The sequence below is a fragment of the Tenrec ecaudatus genome, chromosome 13 (genome assembly GCF_050624435.1).
Source record: "Tenrec ecaudatus isolate mTenEca1 chromosome 13, mTenEca1.hap1, whole genome shotgun sequence".
Taxonomy (NCBI): Eukaryota; Metazoa; Chordata; class Mammalia; order Afrosoricida; family Tenrecidae; genus Tenrec; species Tenrec ecaudatus.
The window spans coordinates 11571267-11593748 of NC_134542.1; the positions used below are offsets into that span (position 1 = coordinate 11571267).

The window sequence follows — 22482 nt, forward strand, 5'->3', positions numbered from 1 at the left end:
TTGCCAGGTGTCAGAATCAACTCTGCAGGTTTTTCACTCTAGGGATTCCGTGAACTTTCCCCAAAACCCCCCACCCACCCCCGCTTGGACTAGCTTGGGTGTGGGTGGTTGGGAAGGGCAGCCCCTCGAGAGATATACAGAAATGGATGCAGCCACCTGAACAGATTCCAGCTTAAGTCCCGTCGGCTCCTGGCCAAGGATGAGGGCCCCATTGATCTCCCAGGGGACTCTGATCCCCTCAGGGACAGCGGCATGTCTCTTGTCAAGGTTACCTTAGTGAAGACTTGTCATCAGCTCTGAAGTGACAATGTGTGCCACTGTCTTCGTGAGGTTTCTTGTCCTCCAAGCAGCCCACTCCTCAGACCACCCCAGTAGCACCCCAGAATGCTGTCCCTGCTGTTTGGGCCACTTTCATCCAATGACATTTACCGAATTAGTGAGGTAAAAGCCGAAATGTCCGTTGCTGGAGAAACAGACAGGATCGTGCACAGAGGCCACAAGAGCTGAGAGATGAAGGCACAGGGCCAGCACCTGTGAGATCCGTAGGTGAGAAGGGACCCCCCACTTGTAAACAAGGAGCATCCTGGTATCTTCTAAGAGATAAGACCGCAGGAAGGAGTAGAGGGGGGAGGAAGAAAGGAAGAGAGAAACCTTATCTTCAATAAGTAGCAATTTGCAGCATTGTCAGCTTCAAAGACCGTCGAGATGCCAGCAATGTGCACGTTATCAATTATTTCAGATGATCGTCCAGATTCTGCTCCCGTCCGCCTTCAGCTGCCAGCGATTAGATGTGCATCTGGCTGCAATTTCACATGTCAGCGTTCGTTCCTCAGCCCGCAGTGGCCGGCTGCATCCCGGCCTGTTCCGTTCCCACCCATGAGAGAGATGGGGGTGGGAAGCAGGAGCCTAAGTCCCGCGATTCCATCCTCCAACCATTATAAACATGTGTTAGAACCCGGAAAGAGAGCATGAGAAGCTCACTCACCAACCATTGGAGCCTGTTCACGAGAGTTCCGGGAACTCTTTCACGTCGCACTGGAATTCCCCCTGGTGAGCACCCCTCAGGTTCTAGGTTCGGCTGGGAAGGCGGCAGACGCAGTCTTCCCCGGCCTTTGCACAGGTAGCTCACTGAAGATCAGCCCAAAGGTGTGCTCATGCTGTCTCCATATCATTTATTTAGTTTTTAATTATTTTTAGAAGATCATCTTATTGGGGACGCTTACAGCTCTCATAACAATCCATACATCAATTGTATCAAGCACATTTGTACACAGGTTGCCATCATCATGTTCTAAACACTTACATTCTATTTGAGCCCTTGGTATCAGCTCCTCTTTTCTCCCTCCCCCCCCCTTCCACGCTCATGACCCCTTGATAAATCATTATTTTCATATTCGACATCAACCACTGCCTCCCTTCCCCCTGGGTTTCTTCCCCCCTCCTCCTCCCACCTCCCCCACCCCCCTGGTGTCGTTACTCGTGTTTCTGCTTCTGAGGGTTTATCTGACCTGGATTCCTTGTGTCATGAGCGCTTATGTGTACCTGTGTACGTGGTTTGGCCTAGCCCACAGAGAAAGGGAGGAATGGGGTAATGATAGTGGGGGGGGGTGGGGAGCACGGGGGTGAGGAAACCTGAAGGAACAAGAGGAATCTGATTCCACATGATTTAAAGTCTCTCCAAGTGCTGGTTGGCCCACACGGAGGTGGCAGCAAGGGACTTTTGTGGCTCTTCTATCCCGACCCCGGTTGTTTTGCCTTGTTCCCCCAGCGCTGCCCTATAAACATGATTTTAAAGAAAGGGGATGTAGCGTTGCCTTGGGGTTGTGGGAGCTAGAAGCCCACATCAGGGGACTGACCGTGTAGCGTTCCTTCTGAGGACTTTGAGAGCCAATGGCCCTGTGCTACTCACCTGGTAGCTGGTGGCTTCCAGCATCTTCCGAGACCCTTTGCTGTTTGTAGATGTGTCGTTTCTGAGGCCACATGGCCTCTGTCTTTCCCCTGGGTGCCCCTTTTCCTGTTCTGATGCCAAGACCCCCTCCCCAACTCCATCTGGGTGTCCTTACTGATAGTTCCTGCACAGACAAACCCTGCATCCCAAACAGCAGCCCCGTCGCAGGGAGGAGGATCCACACACAACCTCGCTTCTCACCATGCCATTCACGGCACTTTGTCTCTGTTCTGGCAGTTTCCCATGCAGCCCCATCAGCAAAACCACCCCCTCTTCCAAAGCAGGACTCTAATCCTTTTGGCTGCAGCCTCTCGCTTTGGCTCCCACCTGGTCTGCGGATTCCTTCTTGCTTGCTGGTCTCACCAGAGCTTTATTTCAGCTGGTGCATTTTCAGATATTAAGAGAAGATTTTCAGACTCAAGTAGTTCTAGTTCTTAAAAAATAAATAATAATAAAAAGGGTCATTGGAATAAGAACTAATATTTGAATGCTTATTATCTGCCAAGCACAATGAGGAAACCTTTTGTGTTTAATTTACTTGTTTATTCTGGAGTCCTGGTAGTGCTTGCTTGTGGGTTAGGCTTTGGGCTACTAATCGCAAGGTCAGTGGTTCAAATCCACCAGCTGCTTGTGGGGAGAAAGAGGAGACTGGCTGCTCCCATAAATATTTACAATCTCAGATCACCTACACAGGGTCACCATGAGTCAAAATAGACTCGATGGCAGTGGGCTTATTGTAAAAGTCCTTCATTAGATAAATGTGTTTATTTTTGTCCTTGTTAATAATTTACCCACACAAACCAATTGATGGATATAATCACTGTCTCTGAGTGGAACAAACATGCAGACACCTGGATTGGTGTGTGTTTTGCTGTATATATTCTCAACAACAATAAGCAAAATAAAATCAGAGCAATGGTTCTCAACCTTCCTAATGCCGGAAACCTTTGATACAGTTCCTCATGTTGTGATCCCTCCCAACCCTATAATCATTTTTGTCATTTTGTTACTGTTATGAATCAGGCAACCCCTGTGAACGGGTCATTCGACCCCCAAAGGGGTTGCGACTCACAGGTTGAGAACCGCTGATTTAGGAGAACATGCAGGCCCTCACCAGTTTCTGCATGTACCATTCTGCAGTATTGATTATGTTCTCTGAGTTGGGTAATCTCTGTGAAGGTAAACCTTCTCTTCTGAGTCACTTCTGCCTCATTAGCATAAACTCATTTCACCCTCAATCCCAACACTCCCCCCCAAAAAAACAAAACCCCCAAACAAACTCACTGCCTTCGAGTGGATGCTGACTGACAGCAACCCGACAGGTAGAACTGCTGCTCCTGTGAGTTTCTGAGACGGTGACTGTTTACCGGTGGAGAAGGCGCCATCTTTCTCCCAAGGAGTGGCTGGTGGTTTTGAACTGCCGACCTTGCAGCTAGCAACCCAACTCATAACCACAGTGTCATGGTCACTTCTTATGTAATCCTTCAAGTTGCTCTTGTCAGTTTGGTCTCACACAGGCAGGTCCTCAAAGGAGCACCAGGCTTCAGCCTCTTTACTAGTTAAGTTATACCTTGTTTGATTGTAAGGAGGCTTCTGTTCAGTTAAGGCTTAAGAGCCCTGTTAGGTGGCATAGTGGTTACAAATTGGGCTGCTAACTAGAAGTTTGTTCAAAATCACTGGGCGCTCAGCAGGAGAAAATCAAAGCCTCCGTCCTACTCCAGTAAAGAGTTAGAGCCTCAGAAACATGCAGGGGCAGTCTCGGAAACCTTCTACCCGTCCTATAGGGTCACAATGAGTCGAAATCAATTGGTTGCAGTGCTTCTGGTTTGGGAGTTCAGGTTTAACATTATTTTAGGGCAATAAGTTTGGGGTTCTTCTAGCCTCCATGGCTTCAGAAAGTCTAGATTCCATACACATTTTAAGTTCTGTTTCCCATTTCCCCCCTTTTTGATTAAGGTTATTTCATTCCATCTTAATGACAACCCTATGGATTGGGGGACTGTCCTGCGTGACAGATGCAAACATTGTGATTTAAGCAGGCGAATAGTAAGAAAAAGCATTGTCATAGTTTTGCTTAGTCCCAAATGGATTTCGGGATTAAGTTTTGGGTTTAACACAACTGAATCATTTAATTCACATATCTTACAATGGAATCACTCAGTCATATTAAGAAGAGTTTCCAATTATTGTCATCTTAATTTCAGAGCACTTTCTTCTCCTACTCAGTGTCCTTAACTCTCCATTTCCCTCCGACCTCCCCTGCCATACCCCAAGGTAATCATTAACCCAGTCTGTATAAATTTACCTACCCTGGATTTCATATACCGAAAAACATACAAAAACAACAATAAGGACAAAATAAAACAGAGCAAACCCTCCATTGAAAATAAAGAAGAAAATATCAAAAACTGAAACAACTTTAAAGTGGGTCAAATGGGAGATCAATGATAAGGCATTACATTGTAAGCTAACAACGGTGTATCTGCCATAATTGACTTTGCAGTGTTCTTTGTCTGATAGCAAGGCTGTTCATGTCCTTGGACTGTGGTCAGAGGGGATTCGCCAGAGGCTTAATTTACATAGGGACCCTGCAAATAGGTTTTGGGATTCCACTGTCAATCATAGACTTCTGCAAACTCGGTGTTCATAATTTAAGCTCTGATACCATTCCCTCATTTAGATTTGGATTTTATTATTTGCAATCCTTGGATCACACAAACTGGCATGCTTTTTCCATGTAGACTTAATTGACACCTCACTTCGATGGCTGCTTGTTTTAAGATAAGCTTTGAAGACCCCTGTGCTATTCTTTTGATAGCTGTGGGCCATCTGATAGCCAAAGTTACACTTTGCTGTAGCATCTATATCTTCAGTGATCTTTTCATGAGGGTGAGTATCAAGTAGGAGTTATGTCATCAGAAATAAATGTTCTTAGATTGGGGCTAGAGTTAAATGCGAGCCCCGAATCTATTTATATACCTATTGTTTATATTTGTCTCTGGTTCATTTTAGAAACATCATTATCATCTTATGCCAGAGAACTGTATAAACCATCCCCCTGGGCCTAAGATAATTATCTTGATAGTGGCATTAATTTAGCCATGGGTAGAGTTGAAAACACTTTTGAGAAAAGGAAATTTTCAAGTATAGGCCAGCTTTTCAGACCAAAATAAATGAATTGCTAACTTGTACAGATTAAACTCTTAAGTGACTGTACACTATTTCCAGGAACAAAGGGGGTTGATGAGAGGGCAAAGCTTTGGATTACACTCATTCATGAAGGTAGAGCCATGCCTGCCAGACTCATACACAATGACTTAACAGTCTTTAACAGAGACTTCTTAAGGTGAAATGACTAAGAATGGTGGATTGAATACAACTGAAATATGCTGTCATATGTTTGCATATTTTTGACTAGTTCCGGTTGGTTTCAGAAAAAAGTTCTTTCATGATTTGGCCTGCTGTTGTTTTATTGTCCTTAAGGGACAGCTGCCCTTAACTTCAAAGCACCCTGGATTCAATTCATGCCCACATTTTCGCTCAGTGTTCTTCCTAAAGCAAAGGCTAAAACCTTTGTGCTCGTGGTTTAAGATGCCAGTTTCCAGGAGATGTTTCTTAGATGTGGGCAGTCGGGAAAGTCTTTACTGGGCTTTCGAGACGCGGCTGGTGCAGCATGGTTGACTGTCCCAAAGCAAGCGCACTGCCCTTGCGCGGATTCAGACTCCTAGTGACTCTAAGGACAGGGTAGAACTGGCCCTGGGGCTTCAGAGACTGTCACTCTGTACAGGAGGAGAAAGCCTCATCTTTCTCCTGAGGAGTGGCTGGTGGTCTTAAACTGCTGATGAGCAGCCCAACCAGGGGTCTTGTTGACCAGTCGGCTTGTTAAACAGGAGTCCTGGGTCTGTGGTTGGGCAAGTGTCCGGCAAAAAGATGGCTGGTGAAGACCACTAGCTTCTCTGAACCCATAAAAATGACAGCTTTGGAAGCCACGTGGGGCAGTTCTACTCTGTCCTGGGTTGGGTCCCTGCTAGTTGGAATTGATTAGATGGTCACAACCTCCAAGGCCAGGTGGCGGAGTCAAGAGATGAGGGCCACACAGCCGGGCAAACCTCAAGCTTCCCTTTCAGCTGCCTGTTTTGTTGAGTTTATTTTACTTCCAGTACTCAAGCCTTCTATAAAGTCAACCACAACCCAGACTCTCTGGGGTCCCGCTACAACGTGTGGTGACTAGGAAGTCGATTAAACACAGATTTCCCCTTTCCTCTGACAGCCAAGAGGGACATCAGGCTGTGAAGGATCGGTACCTCAGCCCTGACCCAGCCAGGGCCCACCGGGCTGGGTGCCTGCCCCATACCCTAGTTCATGCGCAATAGTGGAAAAAGGGACCGTAGTTGATAAGAAGCAGTTGAGGGGGCCGAGCGTGACTGCAGGGAGGCAAAGGAGGCCCTGGCTTCCTTCAAGCCCAAATAGGGTTTGGGGTGGGGGTGGGCAGAGATGCTGGGGCCCACTTGCTGCTTGACAGAAAAGGCAGGGTGAGAGTCACGCTCGCTGGGGGTCAGCCGGATTCCCATTTGCCTAATTACAGGAACAGCATCACAGACTCGGTTTCCTGGCCGCCCCCACCCTCTGCCAGCTGGTCGGTCATGTTCATTTAAGTCTGCTGGCTCGAATCAAAGCCAGGCAGATAAAACCTGCGTCCTGCTGTATTTCCGCGAATTACTGAACATGGACGCGCATTTACAGTCTAAACCTCAGGCCTGGGATTTGGGGCCCCTGGGGACAAGATACTGCCGACGGGGCTCCCTAGAAAGCAGGAGACAGACTTGCTGGGATTTTTTCCTGGTTTTGTTTTTGGCTTCATTACTCAGGTGATGTCTCATGTTACCGTCTATTTGGGTTGAAATCTTAAAATGCAAGCTTCCTGTCCAGGTGGTCTGACTTGAAATGGTGAGGGATTGCTTTTTCTTCTCTTTTCATCTTCCACTCTGTTGGGTCCACTTGGACCTAATATTGATAGAAGGGATATCTGCAGCATTTTGGTGTAGCTTTAAATTTTTTTAAAATATTGTATTGGCATCTAATACACGAACCTTAAGATTCTATACATCAGTTCTATTAAGAATTGTACAGTCATCACCGCAATCAATTTTAGACTATTTTCTTTATTCTTGTCCTAATTGTTTATTAACTCTCTATCCACCCCCGTCCTACCCCCAACCTCTCCTGCCATACTCTTAAGAGTTATTCTCTCTATGGATTTACCTTTACTGGATTTCATATAGAGAAAAAGCATTTTAAAAAGAAAATAACAAAAGTAACTACAGTAACAGAGACTAAGCCTCGATCGAGGAGAAAGCCAGAAAATATTAAAAACTAGAACACATTTAAAGCAGGTCAAAAGGGAGGTCAAATGACGAGGTGCTACATTGTTACCTACCTTCATCTGTAACGCTGTCACCGGAGGCTTAATCATGTGGAACCCCACCCACCTTTTAAAAATGGAGACCACTGTAACATGGATCAAAGGGGAGATCAAATAATAAGGTGTTACATTTTAACCCATCTATTGACATACCGTTTTCGGCGTCTGACAGTGACGCCACGTATTTTATCTTGGGCTTGGCTTACTTCATCCCTGTTCATGAAGATGGGGGCGGGGAGTACATAACGGGAATGAATAGGATTCGATTTAAAAGGTTCTGACGTGTCTCACGTTTCCTGAATGCAGGACCCTTGGCCAAACACTGTACATTATTGTGGTTGTATGTTTTGTTTTGATTTCTCATTAGATTTAGTCTGTCTCTTCTACAAATGTCTAACCAACGTGAATCATTTCCAGAGCCTCCGTTTGTCTCCAGTGCTGTCAGAAGTCACCCGTGGGCCACAGAGGGAGCTGACAGGCTGGAGGAGCTCTTCTGGCCTTTCTTCTTTGGTGGTCCCTTGAAGTCGCCAGCCCCACCAGAAGGTCTTTCACAGAATCAAAGGGGGGAATTGGAGCGAGATGGCCTCTCACTTGTTGGCTGCCCTCCCTGAGTTCCTGCCTGCTGGCTAGGCTGGTGAGGCTGAGCCCAACCTTGCTGTTTTCACCAGCCCTGCTCCATGCGACTGGCACCGGAAAAGTGGCCTCTAAGTAGCAATGGTGAAGCACCAGCCCGGCCACGGCTCACCCGTTGCCGTTGCCATTCAAGGCCGTGAGCCTGCCCAGCTGGCCCGCCCAGTCCTCTGCTCTGGTTTTTCTTTCTTGAGCAAAAATAGGGTTTTTGCTTTTCAATATAAAACAGCAGACCTCTTGACCTTTTCTGTAACTTTAGTTTAATGCCAGTGTGATCTCTCTCTCTCTCTGTCTCTCATGCATGTGCACTGAGAGAGAGAGAGAGAGAGAGAGAGAGAGAGAGAGAGAGAGAGAGAGAGAGAGAGAGAGAGAGAAAGAGAGAGAGAGAGAGAAATAGAGCCAGAGAGACAGAGACTGGGGCTAGAGGAGGGAGAGAGCTTATGGAAGGGATGACTAAGCCAGAGGCTTTGGCATCCTGAAAACTTTTAACTGTGGATATTTCTTCCCACTTCAGTTCCGTCCTTTCTGAGATCCCCTGCCCGGCTGTGCTCTTTTAAGTCCACTTGGTTGACTCCCACAGCTCAGAGAGCTGTGCTGGGCTAATGCTGCTCTCTCCCAAGAAAATGCCATCAAACCCAGAAGGTAGAATTCAGGCTCCAAATGGGGACATCCCTCTGTAATCAGGGCTTTGCCATCTATCAGATCAATCTCTCTCTTCCTCACGGCCATGGAGTCTGTTCTGACTCTAGCAGCCCGGTAGGTCAGGGTCAAACTGTTCCCTGTGGGTTTCTGAGACTGTAACTCTGGACAGGAGTGGAGACCCTCATCTTTCTCCCTCAGAGAGGCTGGAGGTCTCAAACTGCCAACCTTGTGGTTAGCAGCCCAAAGCATAGCTTCTGCGCCACTAGGACTCATTCTGTCAGATGAACAGCAGTCTCATTTATCCATCGTAAATATCACCATGAGTGTTCAGACAAGGAGTAGCTATGCGCTACCATTGCACAAGGTTCCTATGTGTTTTATTTTGTTTTAAAAATGTATCCATTTTTCCAGTGTTTTCTACATTGCTGTATGAATAGGCAACAATTCCAAAAGAATTGATTGGCTCTGAATTTGTCTTTACGTCATTAATCCATTGCATTCTCATTAAGAAGTGTTAACTTTCTGTTAACTCTGGGTGGCTGAAGAAATGGGGTAGGGTACGTAGTGGTATGGTGTTGAATGTCATTATATAGAAGAAGTCATCAGGCCGGGTCAGATAATAGTGTCATGAATCTCTTACAAGGTACAGAGATCCCCACCGGCTCTCAGCACTCATCTGCCTTCCCCCACTTCTCCTTCTGCTCCCAGACCACGGCTTTCTCTTTTTATGGAAAGAAATTCTTCCTTCATGGTTCTGCCAAACATTTTGCCTGTACCATTCGTGAAAGAGGCTCAGCCAGAACGTTCCTTATAAGCGAGGGTGGTGAGACTTGCATGTCCCATGGACGTATTACCAGGAGGAACCATTCTCTGGAGAAGCCCCAGGGAGATGGATTCCCACCATGCTGTAACAAAGGACTCAAGCATAGGAATGGTTGGGAGGCCTGTGCAGAACCAGGCCGTTTTGCTCTGCTGTAGGGTGGCTATGGGTTGGAACCTGATGGACTTGATGGAGCCTAATAACAGCAACATTGACCTTGGGACTCATATTTTAGGAAAGCAGAAAGTGGGAAAGGGATTGAAACCTACGGGGGGCAGTTCTACTCTGCTCTACAGGGTCACTGCGAATCGGAATCGAACTGATGGCAGTGATTTCAGTTCCATTCTGTTCAGAGATTAAGTGAACTGGAGGGTCACTAGTTCAAAACCACCAGCCACTCCATGGGAGAAAGAGTAGGCTTCCTACTCCAGTAAAGGGTTACACTTTCATGAACCCACAGGGGCGGTTCTGCCCTGTCTTATAGGGTCACTCACTATGAATCAGAATTGACTCATGATGGCAGTGAGTTTGGTTTGGTTTTTGTTTCACTTACTGCTTGGGGCCCTGGTGGTATTGTGGGCTGTGCATTGGCCTGTGAACCACAAGGCCATCAGTTCAAAACCTCCAGCTGCTTCCAGGGAGAAAGGTGAGGCTTTCTACTCCCATGAAGAGTTAGTGTCAGGAACTCTCAGGGGCAGTTCCCTGTCCTGTAGGATCACCCTGAATCAGAGTCAACTCAACTGCAGTGGGTTTGGGCTCAGGTTCTATTACCTGTTGGGAATTCCTGGGTTGATATGCATAGTTAAAACCCTTGGCTGCTGTTGGAAAGGTGGGGGACGGGAGCAGTGTACTCCTTTAAAAATAAAAATCAGCTCTTGAAAGCCTCCTGGAGCCCAGCTGCCCTCTGACACAGAGAAGGGGCTCCATCAGCTGGAATCGATTCCCCGGGACGTGGTCATTGCCTCTGACCACCCAGGGCCCTGTCCCCCTCCACGGCAGAGCTGTGCCCTTCTTGCATTTACCTTCCCGTCAGCATCGGGACAGATGGCCCAGTGTGGGGGTCACGGTGTGTGGCAAAGGACCTTTAAAAGCAGTGTGCCCGGACCGTGGCAGGAGCCTGCACACATGCTGGGGTAAATGTGTGCTCCCAGTGCCCGTGCTTTGCACTGGCTTGTGGAAAATGACAGCGGGGTTGGGCTCCCTGGCCGGGAAGCCGTGCTCTTTGCTCTGCCTTGAGGGCCCCCGGTCTCTGCCCCCGCGCAGGCTGTCACAGGTGACGTTAGAGCCGAGCACAGTTTGTTCCTGCATGGGGCTGTTGGCTCAGGCACTCTGGAGGGGAGCCAGCTGAAGTGGGAAACACCATGTGCCCTTTGCTCCCCCCAGGTCATCGTGAAAGGCTCTGCTGCTCAGGATCCCTTGCCTCAAGGGAGGCCTGTTGGACCCCGAGCTGCGACACTGGCCCCAGCTGTGCCGCAGATACACCTTGGCGGTGGGGTGGGGGCTAGGGGGATAGTATATTGGGTTCAGTCTGAGCCTGGAGCGAGAGGGCTGAGCCTGCTCCAGGAGGCTTCTTCGCAGTGTCCCCTGAGACCGCTGGGTGGTGGGCTCTGTTCTTAGGTGTAGGGAGCCCACGTGAGTGAGTGACTCTCGTCTCTGGCTGTGACAGGGACACTTCCCCAAGTGCCTGTTTCATTTTCACCTTGGCCTCTTCGAGTCTAGGCTTCATTTGTAAGGAGAGAAGTGACCCGCTGACCTCGCCTGCAGAGGCAGAGTGGATGTTGTAAAATAAACAGAAATCTCCCTGTGAGACTGGAGTCCTTGTTTGGTAAACTTTGACTTTACCTGAAAGCCACTCGGTAAAGAGTAAAATGCTAGCTAATCCCCATCACCATCCCCTTCAAAGAGGCGGGTAGAGAAGGAAGGAGAAGGGTGAGGGTGGGTGGGAAGGAGAGAGAGAAAGATCTTGCTGAACACAGGTGTTGGATGAATCTTAGAGCTAATTACTGCCCTCCTGGGCTGGCCTAGATGACCACCACTTCTCAATCATATCTTGGGGTGTCCATGCTGACTCTATCATGAAAGAAAGAGCTCCTGAGCTGTCATTCAAGGCTCTTGGTCCCCCCATCCTAGCCCCAGACATGCAGACTCAACTCTTACTATTGCCGGGTCCCCCCTCGGTCGGATGCAGCAAACCCACACCCTCTACAGCAGTGGTTCTCAACCTTCCTCATGCTTTGACATTTTTGTGTTGTGGTGACCCCCAAACATAAGATTATTTTTGTTGTTACTTCATAACTGTTATTTTGCTACTGTTATGAATCGTCATGTAAATATCTGATCTGCAGGATGTATTAGGTGAACCCTGTGAAAGGGTCATTTGGCCCCCAAAGGGGTCGCAACCCACAGGTCAAGAACTGCTGCTCTCCTGGGTCCTCTAGCTGCTTCCCACAAGGGGAAATATGTGTGTCTCCCCCATTCTTTTATTCTGCTTGGCATAATGGAGTCCCTGCTGTGTGCCAGGCCTTGTGTTCAGCTCTCAAGATGGGAGTGACACTGAAGCACCATAGACATGGCCTCTGTTGCTACCTGCCTAGCCAAGCCTCGTGTGGTGGCAAGGGACAGGCTTCTTTGTCCTTACTCAGCAGTGTTCTTCCCGCCTCCTCTAGAATGTCTCCCCAGCCCCCGTGCCTACCTGTCCTGCAAACATCCTCTCCTCTGTATCCTCTGCCTTACCTAAAGCAAGCTAAGTCCAGTCGCCTGCCATGAATTGGAATCAGCTCCATGGTAACAGTCTACTTAGGACTCCCTGGAAGGAGCACATGGTTAAGGGCTCAGCTTATTAACTGAAAGGTCGGCGGTTTGAATCCACCAAAGGACAGGCCTGGCGATCTGCTTCGATACCTTGGCCACCTCGTGAAGGGACAGTTCTACTTCGCAACCCAGGGGGTAGCCCTGAGTCCCAGTGTACTTGACTGCAATGTGTTCGATCAGCCAGAGGAATCCAACGCCGTGTCCTCCGTAGTTCCTTTGAGAACCATTGACTCTCCGACAAGTATTGATTGATGGGCCCTTGCATGCCCATGCAGGCTACTCTGTAGACTGAGTTCTAGTGTGGGTAGGTAGCTCCCAAATGTGTGGAAAGAGGTGGATTCCAGAAGGACTATCTAATATAATCCCCCTGAGCAAAAGAGAGACTGTGAGGTTAACAAAAGAACAGAAAAGAGGTGGGCTGTGGATGATAGCCCTTTGAAGTCTGACTTGCACAGAAAGAGTATTGTGCTCCTGCCCAAAGAACTTATTTCCGTTAGACCTAAATTGCAATCATTGCCCTCCTTTTCTCTTTGCCGATTAGCTAGGCCTGTTTGGCTTGGCTCTCCCTCCCTGCCCTTGTGTCACAAATTCCCATGGCCAGCAATGGCCTGTCAGAGTTGGATTTTTAGATACGACTATGTGAAACGCTGCTACTTCAGACGCGGGAAGCTGCCGCTGCCTTCTGACAGCAGAAGGTTTCGTCTGTGTACTCTTTGCGCTCATCTTGCCGGGGAGCATGCGTGTGTATATTGGCTCCAAACATAAGCCCGGAAACATATTTTGTTCTGTTTGTGTTGGTAAACCTGGGAACCTCCCCAAGGATGTTGATTCATTGCTTGGGTGAGTCGTCTATCTAGAGGGTCGCGCTGAGTCAGACTCGCCTTGAGAGCTGGGGTGGAGGGATATTTTACTTTGCGATGGGGACTCCTGCATTCCCCCCCCCCAAAAAGTTCAAAAACCACGTATTTACCCTCTTGGAGGCGCACAGTACTGCTCGTGCCTCTAAGTTCCATGTGTCCCACACGCGGCAGTCCCCAGCGTTTTCAAGGTGGTGCACGTGGTTAAGTGCTTGATCACTAGCCAAAAGGTTGATGGTTCGAACCTCCCCTCCCCCCCAGGGACTTCTGGTAAGATCAGCCTCGTGAACTGTTTCTTAAATAGACAATCTCGTGGGCAGTTCTGCTCTGTCGTCTGGGGTTACAATGACAGCCCTTTAAAACAGAAAGTCAACCCAAACTCACTCTTCCGACCTGGTAGCGATCCTCAAGGTCAGCAGTTTAAAACCACCAGCCGCCTCATGGAGGAAAGATGGGGCTTTTGACGCTTGTCAAGAGTTCATTGACCAGAAACCCACAGGAGCCAGGTTCACCCTGGCCTACGGGGGTGGCTATGAGTTTTGAAAAGAAGGGTCCTCCAAAGAGGGCTGGGCCATGCATGTGAGATAGCCCCAGTGACACATCTTTTCCGTTTGTCTTACAGAATGAAGACCTACCTGACCTCAGCAAATCCTTCAACTCATGGGTACCCAGACTCGAACTAGTTCATGACTCACAACCAGGACCTCACATCTTCCTCCTCAGTAGATGGTACGATGTCTCCATTTCAGTTTGTTTACTTTATACAATCCTCAGGAGTTCGTTGACTGAACTGCACGTTCTATATTGTGCCAAGCAAACAAAACAAAACAAAACAGCACTGTGACACCAGAACACTGCGTCAGCATAAACTTCATCTTCAACCCTAAGGACTGAGCTGGCCGCAAGGAGCTGATGGGCCCACCACCACGTCAGGAGAGACTGGGTCTCCTCTCGGTGCATTTACAAGACACATTTCATCTGCTGCTGAAAATGGTTTCCGGCAACGCACCCTTGTAAATTATTTCAGATAAAACTGTTCACGTTGGGTGGAGAGAGTATTAAATATTTAACATAGGTTTTGATTTATATGTGTAATTTTAAAAAAAATGGAAATGTTACTTCTTTTTTTTTTTCTCCCTACAGCACATCTTTTTTGGGGGTGGGGGTGGGGTGTGGAACTGAGGTATACAATGTTCTGTTGTAAAGAGGGGAGCAGTGACTTCAAGCGAGGTCACAAGGAGGAGGCCTAGGGTACTGTCCTTGTTTTCAGATGATAATTGAGAAAGCTAATATAATAAGAATCAGAGTGCCATAGATGGCTCTCAATGATATAGAGTTATATTTACTGATGCTGTCTCTTGTAACATAACCTGGATGTGGAGCGGAGTTCCTTACAAGACTTTAATTTTGTATTTTTCCTGTAAGACAATAAAATAGGCCATGCCAATTAAACTGAAGAAGGATATACTCTACTGGATACTTTCAAGTGTCGGGCTTAAAATCGGCAATTGAATGGAAGCAAAATTACAAGAAAAGGATATCAAAGTCTTCCATTGTACATATTGTAAAAAAAAAGGGGGGGATGCGGGTGGGGGGGGGAGATAGGCCTGATCCTTTCAAATCAAAAGCTCTCTTTGGAATGACTCATGTGGGTGTTTGTAAATTCTGGACATTTCTTTCTATTCATAATAAACTAGATACTGTTAACCTTTTCTTTTCTCCCTCCCTCTTCCCAACCCTCCCCTACCCCACCACCTGTAAGCTTTCTGCTCCCTCCCCTCCTTTTCTGTGTGGTGTGCACACTGTTCTGATATTTCGCTTCCTGAGTTGTCTTATGAAAGATAATCGGATGAGTGAGTGAGAAATTCAAATTCCAGAAAATGTTTTTTGCCACAGCCAGGACCCCACTTCATTGAAGAACCTCTCCTGGTGTTTTCTGAGGACTCACGGTGTTGCAGGATTTCACTGAATGCCATTGACCCATCAGCTTCACTGGGTATTGGCCAGTAAGGAGGCCTTCATTCATAAAACACTATGCACAGAGAACGCCTCCAACAGAGGAGCCTGCTGTTGAAACATCCAATCAGTAGTGAATGTGTTCATCCTTTTCTTATCTGCAACGCGTACACCTCTGGGGACTTTTCCGAGAGTAGCAGGGAGAGAGAAAGAAAAGACCACACCTCTAGAATTGATTATAGAATGGCTCATCTTTTGACCAGTAACATTTCCAGTGGTCCAGACCAAGGCTGCAAATGTCAGCCTCCTTCCCAAACAGCGGAAGCTCCCTGTCAGGAATTCCCAGTCCCACTTCGGGCAGGAGGAACATTTGGTTTCTCCAAAGAGGTGAGCTCCCTGGATGGGGTGCGTCATCTAGGAAGGGGCCAGGACTGGAGAGCATTTCAGGGGCGACCACCCATAATCAACTGTGTATGGGGCCCCTTCTTGACTCTAAAACAAGTGGAGAACGATGAAAGTCGGCGTACTATTGAGGCCTGTGCTATTATCAATTCAAGTGGATGGCACTTACCCCAAGGCTGCTGTCCAAGGTCCATTGTTAGAGACTTCCATCATCTGCATGCTCATCTCATCCTGTCCTAAGATAACTTGACCTGTCGTCATCAGAGTCCACTGTTTTCAAGGAACTTGCTGAGTGGCATCACGTCCTCTAAGTGGGGAAACTAACCGAGTTTGCCAGTCGGAACAGGAATCTTTTTCAAGTTGTCTGACTTCTACTCCTCTAGTGTGGTAAGCTGCCCGCTCTCCCTTCCTGAGCTCTCAGGCAATTGCGAGAGATGAACGCGCAAGGTCCACTGAAATCCTCTTCCTGTTGAAGTTGGGCTTTCTTCCTCAAGGAATCTAAACCTTGAATGTGTATCATCAGGATGCCTCTGCATGTAGAATTATCAACATGTTGTAGGTGGGAACAGACGGAAAAATACATCACTTGGTTTGTATTTGGCCCCTACGCTTGCCTGTGTGAGTTGAGTACCATTGAGGGGAAATGCTTCTTTACATGGCCTGTGGTCCCTCAGCTGGGCTTGATGGCGATATCTGGCTGTATTGATTGAAACTAGAAGTTGTTAGTTGAGCGTGGTAGAAACTTCTGCTCTGACTACACATGGGATTTACTTTGAGCAACACCAGCTGTTAGCCCTGCTGGTCTTTGGTTCCTACGGAGTAGCCTTGGCTTTTATCCATTTCAAACTATTCGTAGGCCAGCCGTGGACTTACAAATGGGATTCCTCATGGTCTCTGCTTGGCTTAGGCACTGACACTTTCTCCAGGAGGGCCAGTGTTTCCCAGCATTCTCTGGTAGAGGCTGCGGCTAAGGTGTAAAAGGTTTCTTTGTGAAAATGGTTCAGTGAGGCTAGCTTCATTCTAGCCTAAAAGAATACACCTAGAACCAGCTAGAAATGAAGAGACTCCATTAACGATCAACCTCCTGAGTCAATAACGCCAAATCAGTACTGATGGCACACTTGTGGCTATTGCTTACCGACTTTCAAAGGTCAGGGACTCTAGACTAATCTAGATCGAGTTCAAAGGGAAAAAAAAGAGTAGATTTACTAAAAAAAAAAATCACCTAGCAGGAAATCCAGATTTTTGGGTAACTATCCCCCCCCCTAATTTTTGCTTCCTACCTTCTAAATTTGTGACACTTAAGTTTAAAAAACTATATATAATGTATATATTTGGTTATATCGAAGCTCTATGCCGCATAGTTGGAAATTAAGTTTACTGCCTGCAGGTGCTTCAGAAACAAAGGTAGGGGAGGTGTCCTTGGGGCTGGGCTGTGGTTGGCAGCCATAAAACAATATTGATGTGAAATGCTACAGCCGCTAGTGGCCCTAGTCCCATGCTGCCCTCATGGTGACTTGGCAGAGCTCTGCCAGCCACCCCACCACACCGGGAGGCACTGAAACCAGAGACAATGGCACTTAAGATGTGGCTGGGCAAATCCAGGTTCTTTTGGAAGGCAGGTAAAGAATGGACGGACGTCAAATACGGGCTTTGCAGGCACTGCATGGGGGTGGGGGTGGGGGAGTTCCGAGGACACTGGGACCATGAGTTAGAGGCAATGCCACATTTTTCCAGACAGCTGAGAAACTTGAGAGGCACCAGCGTGCACATTCAGTGATGTGCGGAATGCCAACGGTGCCAGTACAGAGAGGACCCCAGACTGTGGAAATAGCCTCCCTGCCGTCAGCAGAACACCTAGAGTGAAACTAGGTGCCTTGAGCCACTTTTCACAGCTGTCTCTGCAAGTGCTGCCCTCACCAAACGAGCACGAGTCAGGGGATCTCATAAGCGAATTGCTTTTCTCGCAAGTCAGGAGGCAAGGGGTTCAGGGTCAGGGTGCCAGCTCCCCGGGGGAGGTTCATTCTCTCAGCTCTGCAGGAAGATCGCTCCTGAGTTTCTGTGCCTGGGTAGTCAGGCTTCCTGTGGGTAGGCGCTCTTCTTCCCCCCACGTCTGCTCATCTCTTTTCTATCTCAGAAGACGTTAATTTCAGACAGACCTTACACTCATCCTGCTTCATTAACATAACAAAGAAGTCCCATTCCCCAAACCAGATATAGGGGTGAAGATTTACCACATATCTATCTGCCTGGGGGACCATTTATTCCATAGCAATCCATCCTCTGGCCCTGAAAACCGGACAGCCTCGCCACGTGCAAAACACAACACATTGTCTCAGACGTCTGAAATTAAACCCCAGTGCAACATCTTAGCTTCTGTAGCACTTGAATCAAATATGGGGGGAGACGAGGCAGATTCCACCACGGGACAAGATCCCTCCTCGTTTGTGAACTTGAGAACCTGTAACACAGGTTCTCATCCTGGTACAACAGGCATAAGGGAGCACTTCCTTGGAAAATGGGATGAGCTGGAGGAATAGGGTAACAGGAGCCAGATGAGCCCCCACCTGGAGGATAATAAACTACATTTGCTCTCAAGGCTTCCAAAGAAGCCTTGATTCTCATGACCATTTGGGCAAAGGTCAGGCCCTGCAGGCTCTGGGTGTGTAGCATTCTCTCTGGATTTGGGCTGGGGGTCCTTCAGCCTCAGTCGACAGCCCTAACTGCCAGGCCTACTGGGACAAAAATCCTGTTTCTTCCGCTTTGAGTGCCTCTCTGCTAGTCTGCCCGAGTAGTGACTGCCCCATCAGCCGGCCGGCCAGCGGTGCTTTCCCCCCTTTATGAATGTGCTCAGCACCATGTCCTCCTTGTACCCCTTCATAGCAGCCCCAGATTGGCGATGAAAAGATGGAAATGTAGGAGGCGGTGGCTGCTCTCCTGGATATCCAGGAGACTGATGTCCCTCTCCAAAAGGCTCCACGGTGGCCTTTTTCTTGGTGGTCATCAGATGTAGCTCATTTGGCCTGTCTCCTGCCTGTGGAATTTCAAGAAACAAGACAGCATGCTCCTTTCAGTGTAAGCTGATGGGTTTTCTGCTGTGGCACTTGGTTAGCGCATCAGCCACAGGCTCAATCTCTTTCAAAAACAGTTGTGTCGCCCTGTCTTTTGGCGAAACATCCGAGGACATGTGTCCTCAGTTCGTACACCAGTTTTCCTAATCTTGAATTTGCGCTCTCTCTCACATTGCACTTTAAGCAGTGAGGGGAAACCACTGGGTCCCTTGAAGATCTTACTAGCCGTTTTCTTACATGTCCGAGTTCATCACAAGTGCTACCTTGCACCATACATTGGAACGCAATTCAGACAAGTTTTTTGCCACTACATAAAAAGTATCACCCTTCTCTAAGGTCCCATCACGTATCCTTCGTTTTCTTTTAAAGCCTCGCCCAGAGCCCACTTAGCACCCACATTTCTCACAACGTTCTCTTGCTGGCACCATATAGAGTGACCATTTCTCAGTACCTTCTGAGCCCTCACCAGAATTGTCTCCAATGTTCCCAATTCTGCCACTAGTCTCTTCAAGGCCATCTTATCGTTTACTTTCCCAAACCAAACTCGGTGCCATCGCCTCGAATCTGACTCATAGCAACTCTATGGGATGGGTAGACTTGCCCCTGTCGGCTTCTGAGACGAACTCTTTACAGGCGGAGAAAGCCTCTTCTTTCTCCCTGGGAGCAGTTGGTGATTTAGAACTGCCAGCCTTGAGGTTAGCAGTCCAACACGTAATCACGACTCTTCCAGCCCTCACCCATCACCCAATTCCAAAACCACCTCCACATGGCAGATAATCTTTTGTGAGAGCGGTGAGCCTTCTTCTCACCGTCTTAGTGAATGCATGCTGCTAAAGCACGTGGGTGGCTAGGACACACAGAAATGTATTTTCTCACAGCTTAAGAGGCTAGATGTCTCAATTCAGGGTTCCTACTCTAGAGGAAGGCTATTTCTGTGGGTGCTGGAGAAATATCCAGGTTTGGGGTCCCCTCCTCAACTCCTGTCCCTGGGCAACCATCATGTGTCTGAGCATCCATTTTCCTCTACCCGTGATCCTCTTTCTTGCTTCTTTGGTCTCTTTTCTATCTCAACAGAGATCAAGACATACCCCATACTGGCATGCTCTCATTCACAGCACAAAGAGAACCCATCCCAGTAGGATTATACCCGCAGATATAGGAGCTAGGGTTTACAACATGTATTGTGGGGTGGGGGTGGGGCACACAATTCAGTCCATAACAGCCACCGACCCAGATCAAATCTTGGAGGGCCTTAGTAACTCTACCAGTTTCCTGAGTGGATAGAGAATGGATGGTGCAGTGGCTATGAACTGTTTAATATAAGGTGACCAGACGTCCTGCTTTTGGCAGGACAGTCCGATTTTTAACAATTTTTCCTGTGTCTGATGGCGTTTTTTAAAAGTCCTGATTTTTTGAAAGAATGCATGACAAGGTAGGGTATACGGTTTTCGACTGCCATGTGGATACTTCGCCAGAATATGAGTTTTATCAATGGTGTCCCGCTGGTGTTTCACTTTACCAACGTTAAAATCTGGTCACCTGTCAAATGAACAGCTCGGAGGAGGCAGAATGATGGCAAGGCATGGGACCCATGGGAAAGGGAAGGAATTTACCACGAGAAAAAGAACTGATGCTAGCTAATTTGATTAGCTCAGTGGTTCTCAACCTGTGCGTTGCGACCCCTTTGGGGGTCAAACAACCCATTCACAGCAGTTGCCTGGTTTATAACAGTAGCAAGATTATAGCAATGAAATAGCAATGGAACTAATTTGATGGTTGGGGGGGGTCACCCCCACAGGAGGAACTGTATGAAAGGGTTGCGTCATGAAGAAGGTTGAGAACCATGGGGTTAGCTGGGCGTGTGACTGCCACGAGAATCTCTGTCCTTCCTAGTTGGTTGGTGACTTGGCTTTGGTGAGACGCACACCACAGGTCAGGGTGCCTTAGCTTCTGCCAGTCGTTCATTTGGCACGTGACCCCGTCCTTGGCTTCTGTTGTCCTTGTCCCCAATCTTGATCAATATACCGGATGATAGGACACACTCCCTCACCAGGGGCGTTTGCTCGAGTGTGCGTAAGCAAACGTCTTAGTGCTGGTTGCTATTTAGCTTTTGCTTTGGTTCTCCTTCCTTCCTAGGACTGGATCAGCAGCAGAAGAAAGGCGTTCCTGGGACACTTTTTCTCAAGTTCTTTCCTTTCCCCTCTTGGCTACAGGGTGGGCTACGTTGAATACAGCGATATATTTTAATGTCATGTCTGCACAGTGTGGTTTATCATCTTCAGATGGTGCTGCTGCTTGGCTGCTACTTCATCTGTGTATCAAAAGGCCAGTGCATGGTCTGTGTGCTCCCAAACCAGTGATTGTACATATGTGTATAACATGGATTATGTATCTATGTCACAGGTCCCAGGCCAGTTATATATTTTCATTTAGGAGTATTTCACTTCTCCGAGTTTTCTTTATAGTGCTATGCTTATTTAAAAACAACAATGATTTTTTTTCTTTCCTCTTTCCTGATTCTGTCTGGTACTTAGAACTGTAGAGTCTCATCGTTAATTAAAGAAAACTGTCTAAATGAATCCAGTGATATGAGTGTTAGTGGTCCTCAATGCCTTTAATTATGGAACATGAAAGACAAGTAGCCCCGTTAGAAATTGCTGGGGGCATTTGGTTGGGTAAGAGCAGAAGACACCGTTGAACATACCTCATACATGACGGGAAATTGTGGGTTCATATCAGCCATAGTGTCACTGAAGTATGCACTGGGATGCTAACGAGGCAGTGCTCTCATAAATATGCATAACACGGAATCACCAGGGAGGAATTATACTATGTCCTATAGGGTCACTGTGAGTCAAAATCAACTCATTTTAATAGCATACAATTCAAGAATTCGCTAATATTAAGAAGGGTGTGTAATCGTCACCACAATCAACTTTGGAATGTTTTCTTTCTTCGTATGGCCATGTGTGTGGACTTCGCATTTCCCCTGACCTCCCCTTCTGTGCCCCAAGTAGTTATTAATCTAGTTACTGGGTTTACAGACCCACCCACTTGGGCTTCTTTATACAGAAAAATGTACAAAACAAATACAAAGAGCAAAAAAACACACAAAAACCCAGCAACAATGACCAAATAAAACCTCAAACAAAAAGAGAGTAGAAGATATTTAAAAAACTAGAATAAACTCAAAATGGGTGAACAGGGAGATCAACTGAAAAGATGCACCTTCCCAGCCTAACCACAGTTGTTAAAATCTGCTTTACAATGTTCTTTGTGAGTAAGTTTACTCACATCCTTAGACTATGGTCAGTGAGGATTCACCAGTCACTCAACACAGGGTCCCTGCAAGTGGATTTTGGGCTTCCCCTCTCATCTATAGCATTCCACAAGCCAGGTGTTTGCAATTTAGTTTCTGACACCATTCCCTCCTCCAGGTTTGGATTTTAGTATTTACAATCCTTGGATCACACTGGCTGGTGTGCTTCTTCTGTGTGAACTTAGCTGACCCCTCACTTAGCCTTTAAGACCCCAGATACTATTTAATTCCCTCATTTTTGTGTTTGCTCCTCTTCAGCTGACTTTTCTTATCGGAGGTTATAAAGAAAATGACCTCTACAAAAGCTGCTTTTGTAGGTGTTGATAGTGCAAGACGAGGAGAGAGATTAGAGCAAAAATCCGTCCTCCAAGGGTGCAAAGATAAGCATGCCATCAGTATGCAGTAGGACAGCCATAAGTAATGCTGGTGGTGCCGTGACAATGGTGAAGCCCTTGGCTGCTAACCAACAGGTTGGCTATTTGAACCCACCCAACAGCTTCACGAGCAAAAGACCTGCTCCTTGGTCTTAAAAAATTTCAGCCAAGAAAACCGTAGGGGTCAGTTCTATTGTGTCACATGAGGTTGTTCCCACTTAGACTTTACT

At 47.4% G+C, this 22482-nt stretch overlaps 1 protein-coding gene across 1 annotated transcript in view; it reads left to right on the top strand.

Moving 5' to 3' along the window:
* Positions 1–21122, top strand: part of IRS1 (insulin receptor substrate 1) — a 69063-nt gene extending 47941 nt beyond the window's left edge. Inside the window, exon 2 of the mRNA XM_075528921.1 lies at positions 13753–21122. The gene's annotated coding sequence lies outside the window, so the exon portion shown is untranslated. The remainder of the gene's footprint in view (positions 1–13752) is intronic.
* Positions 21123–22482: the final 1360 nt, after the last annotated feature.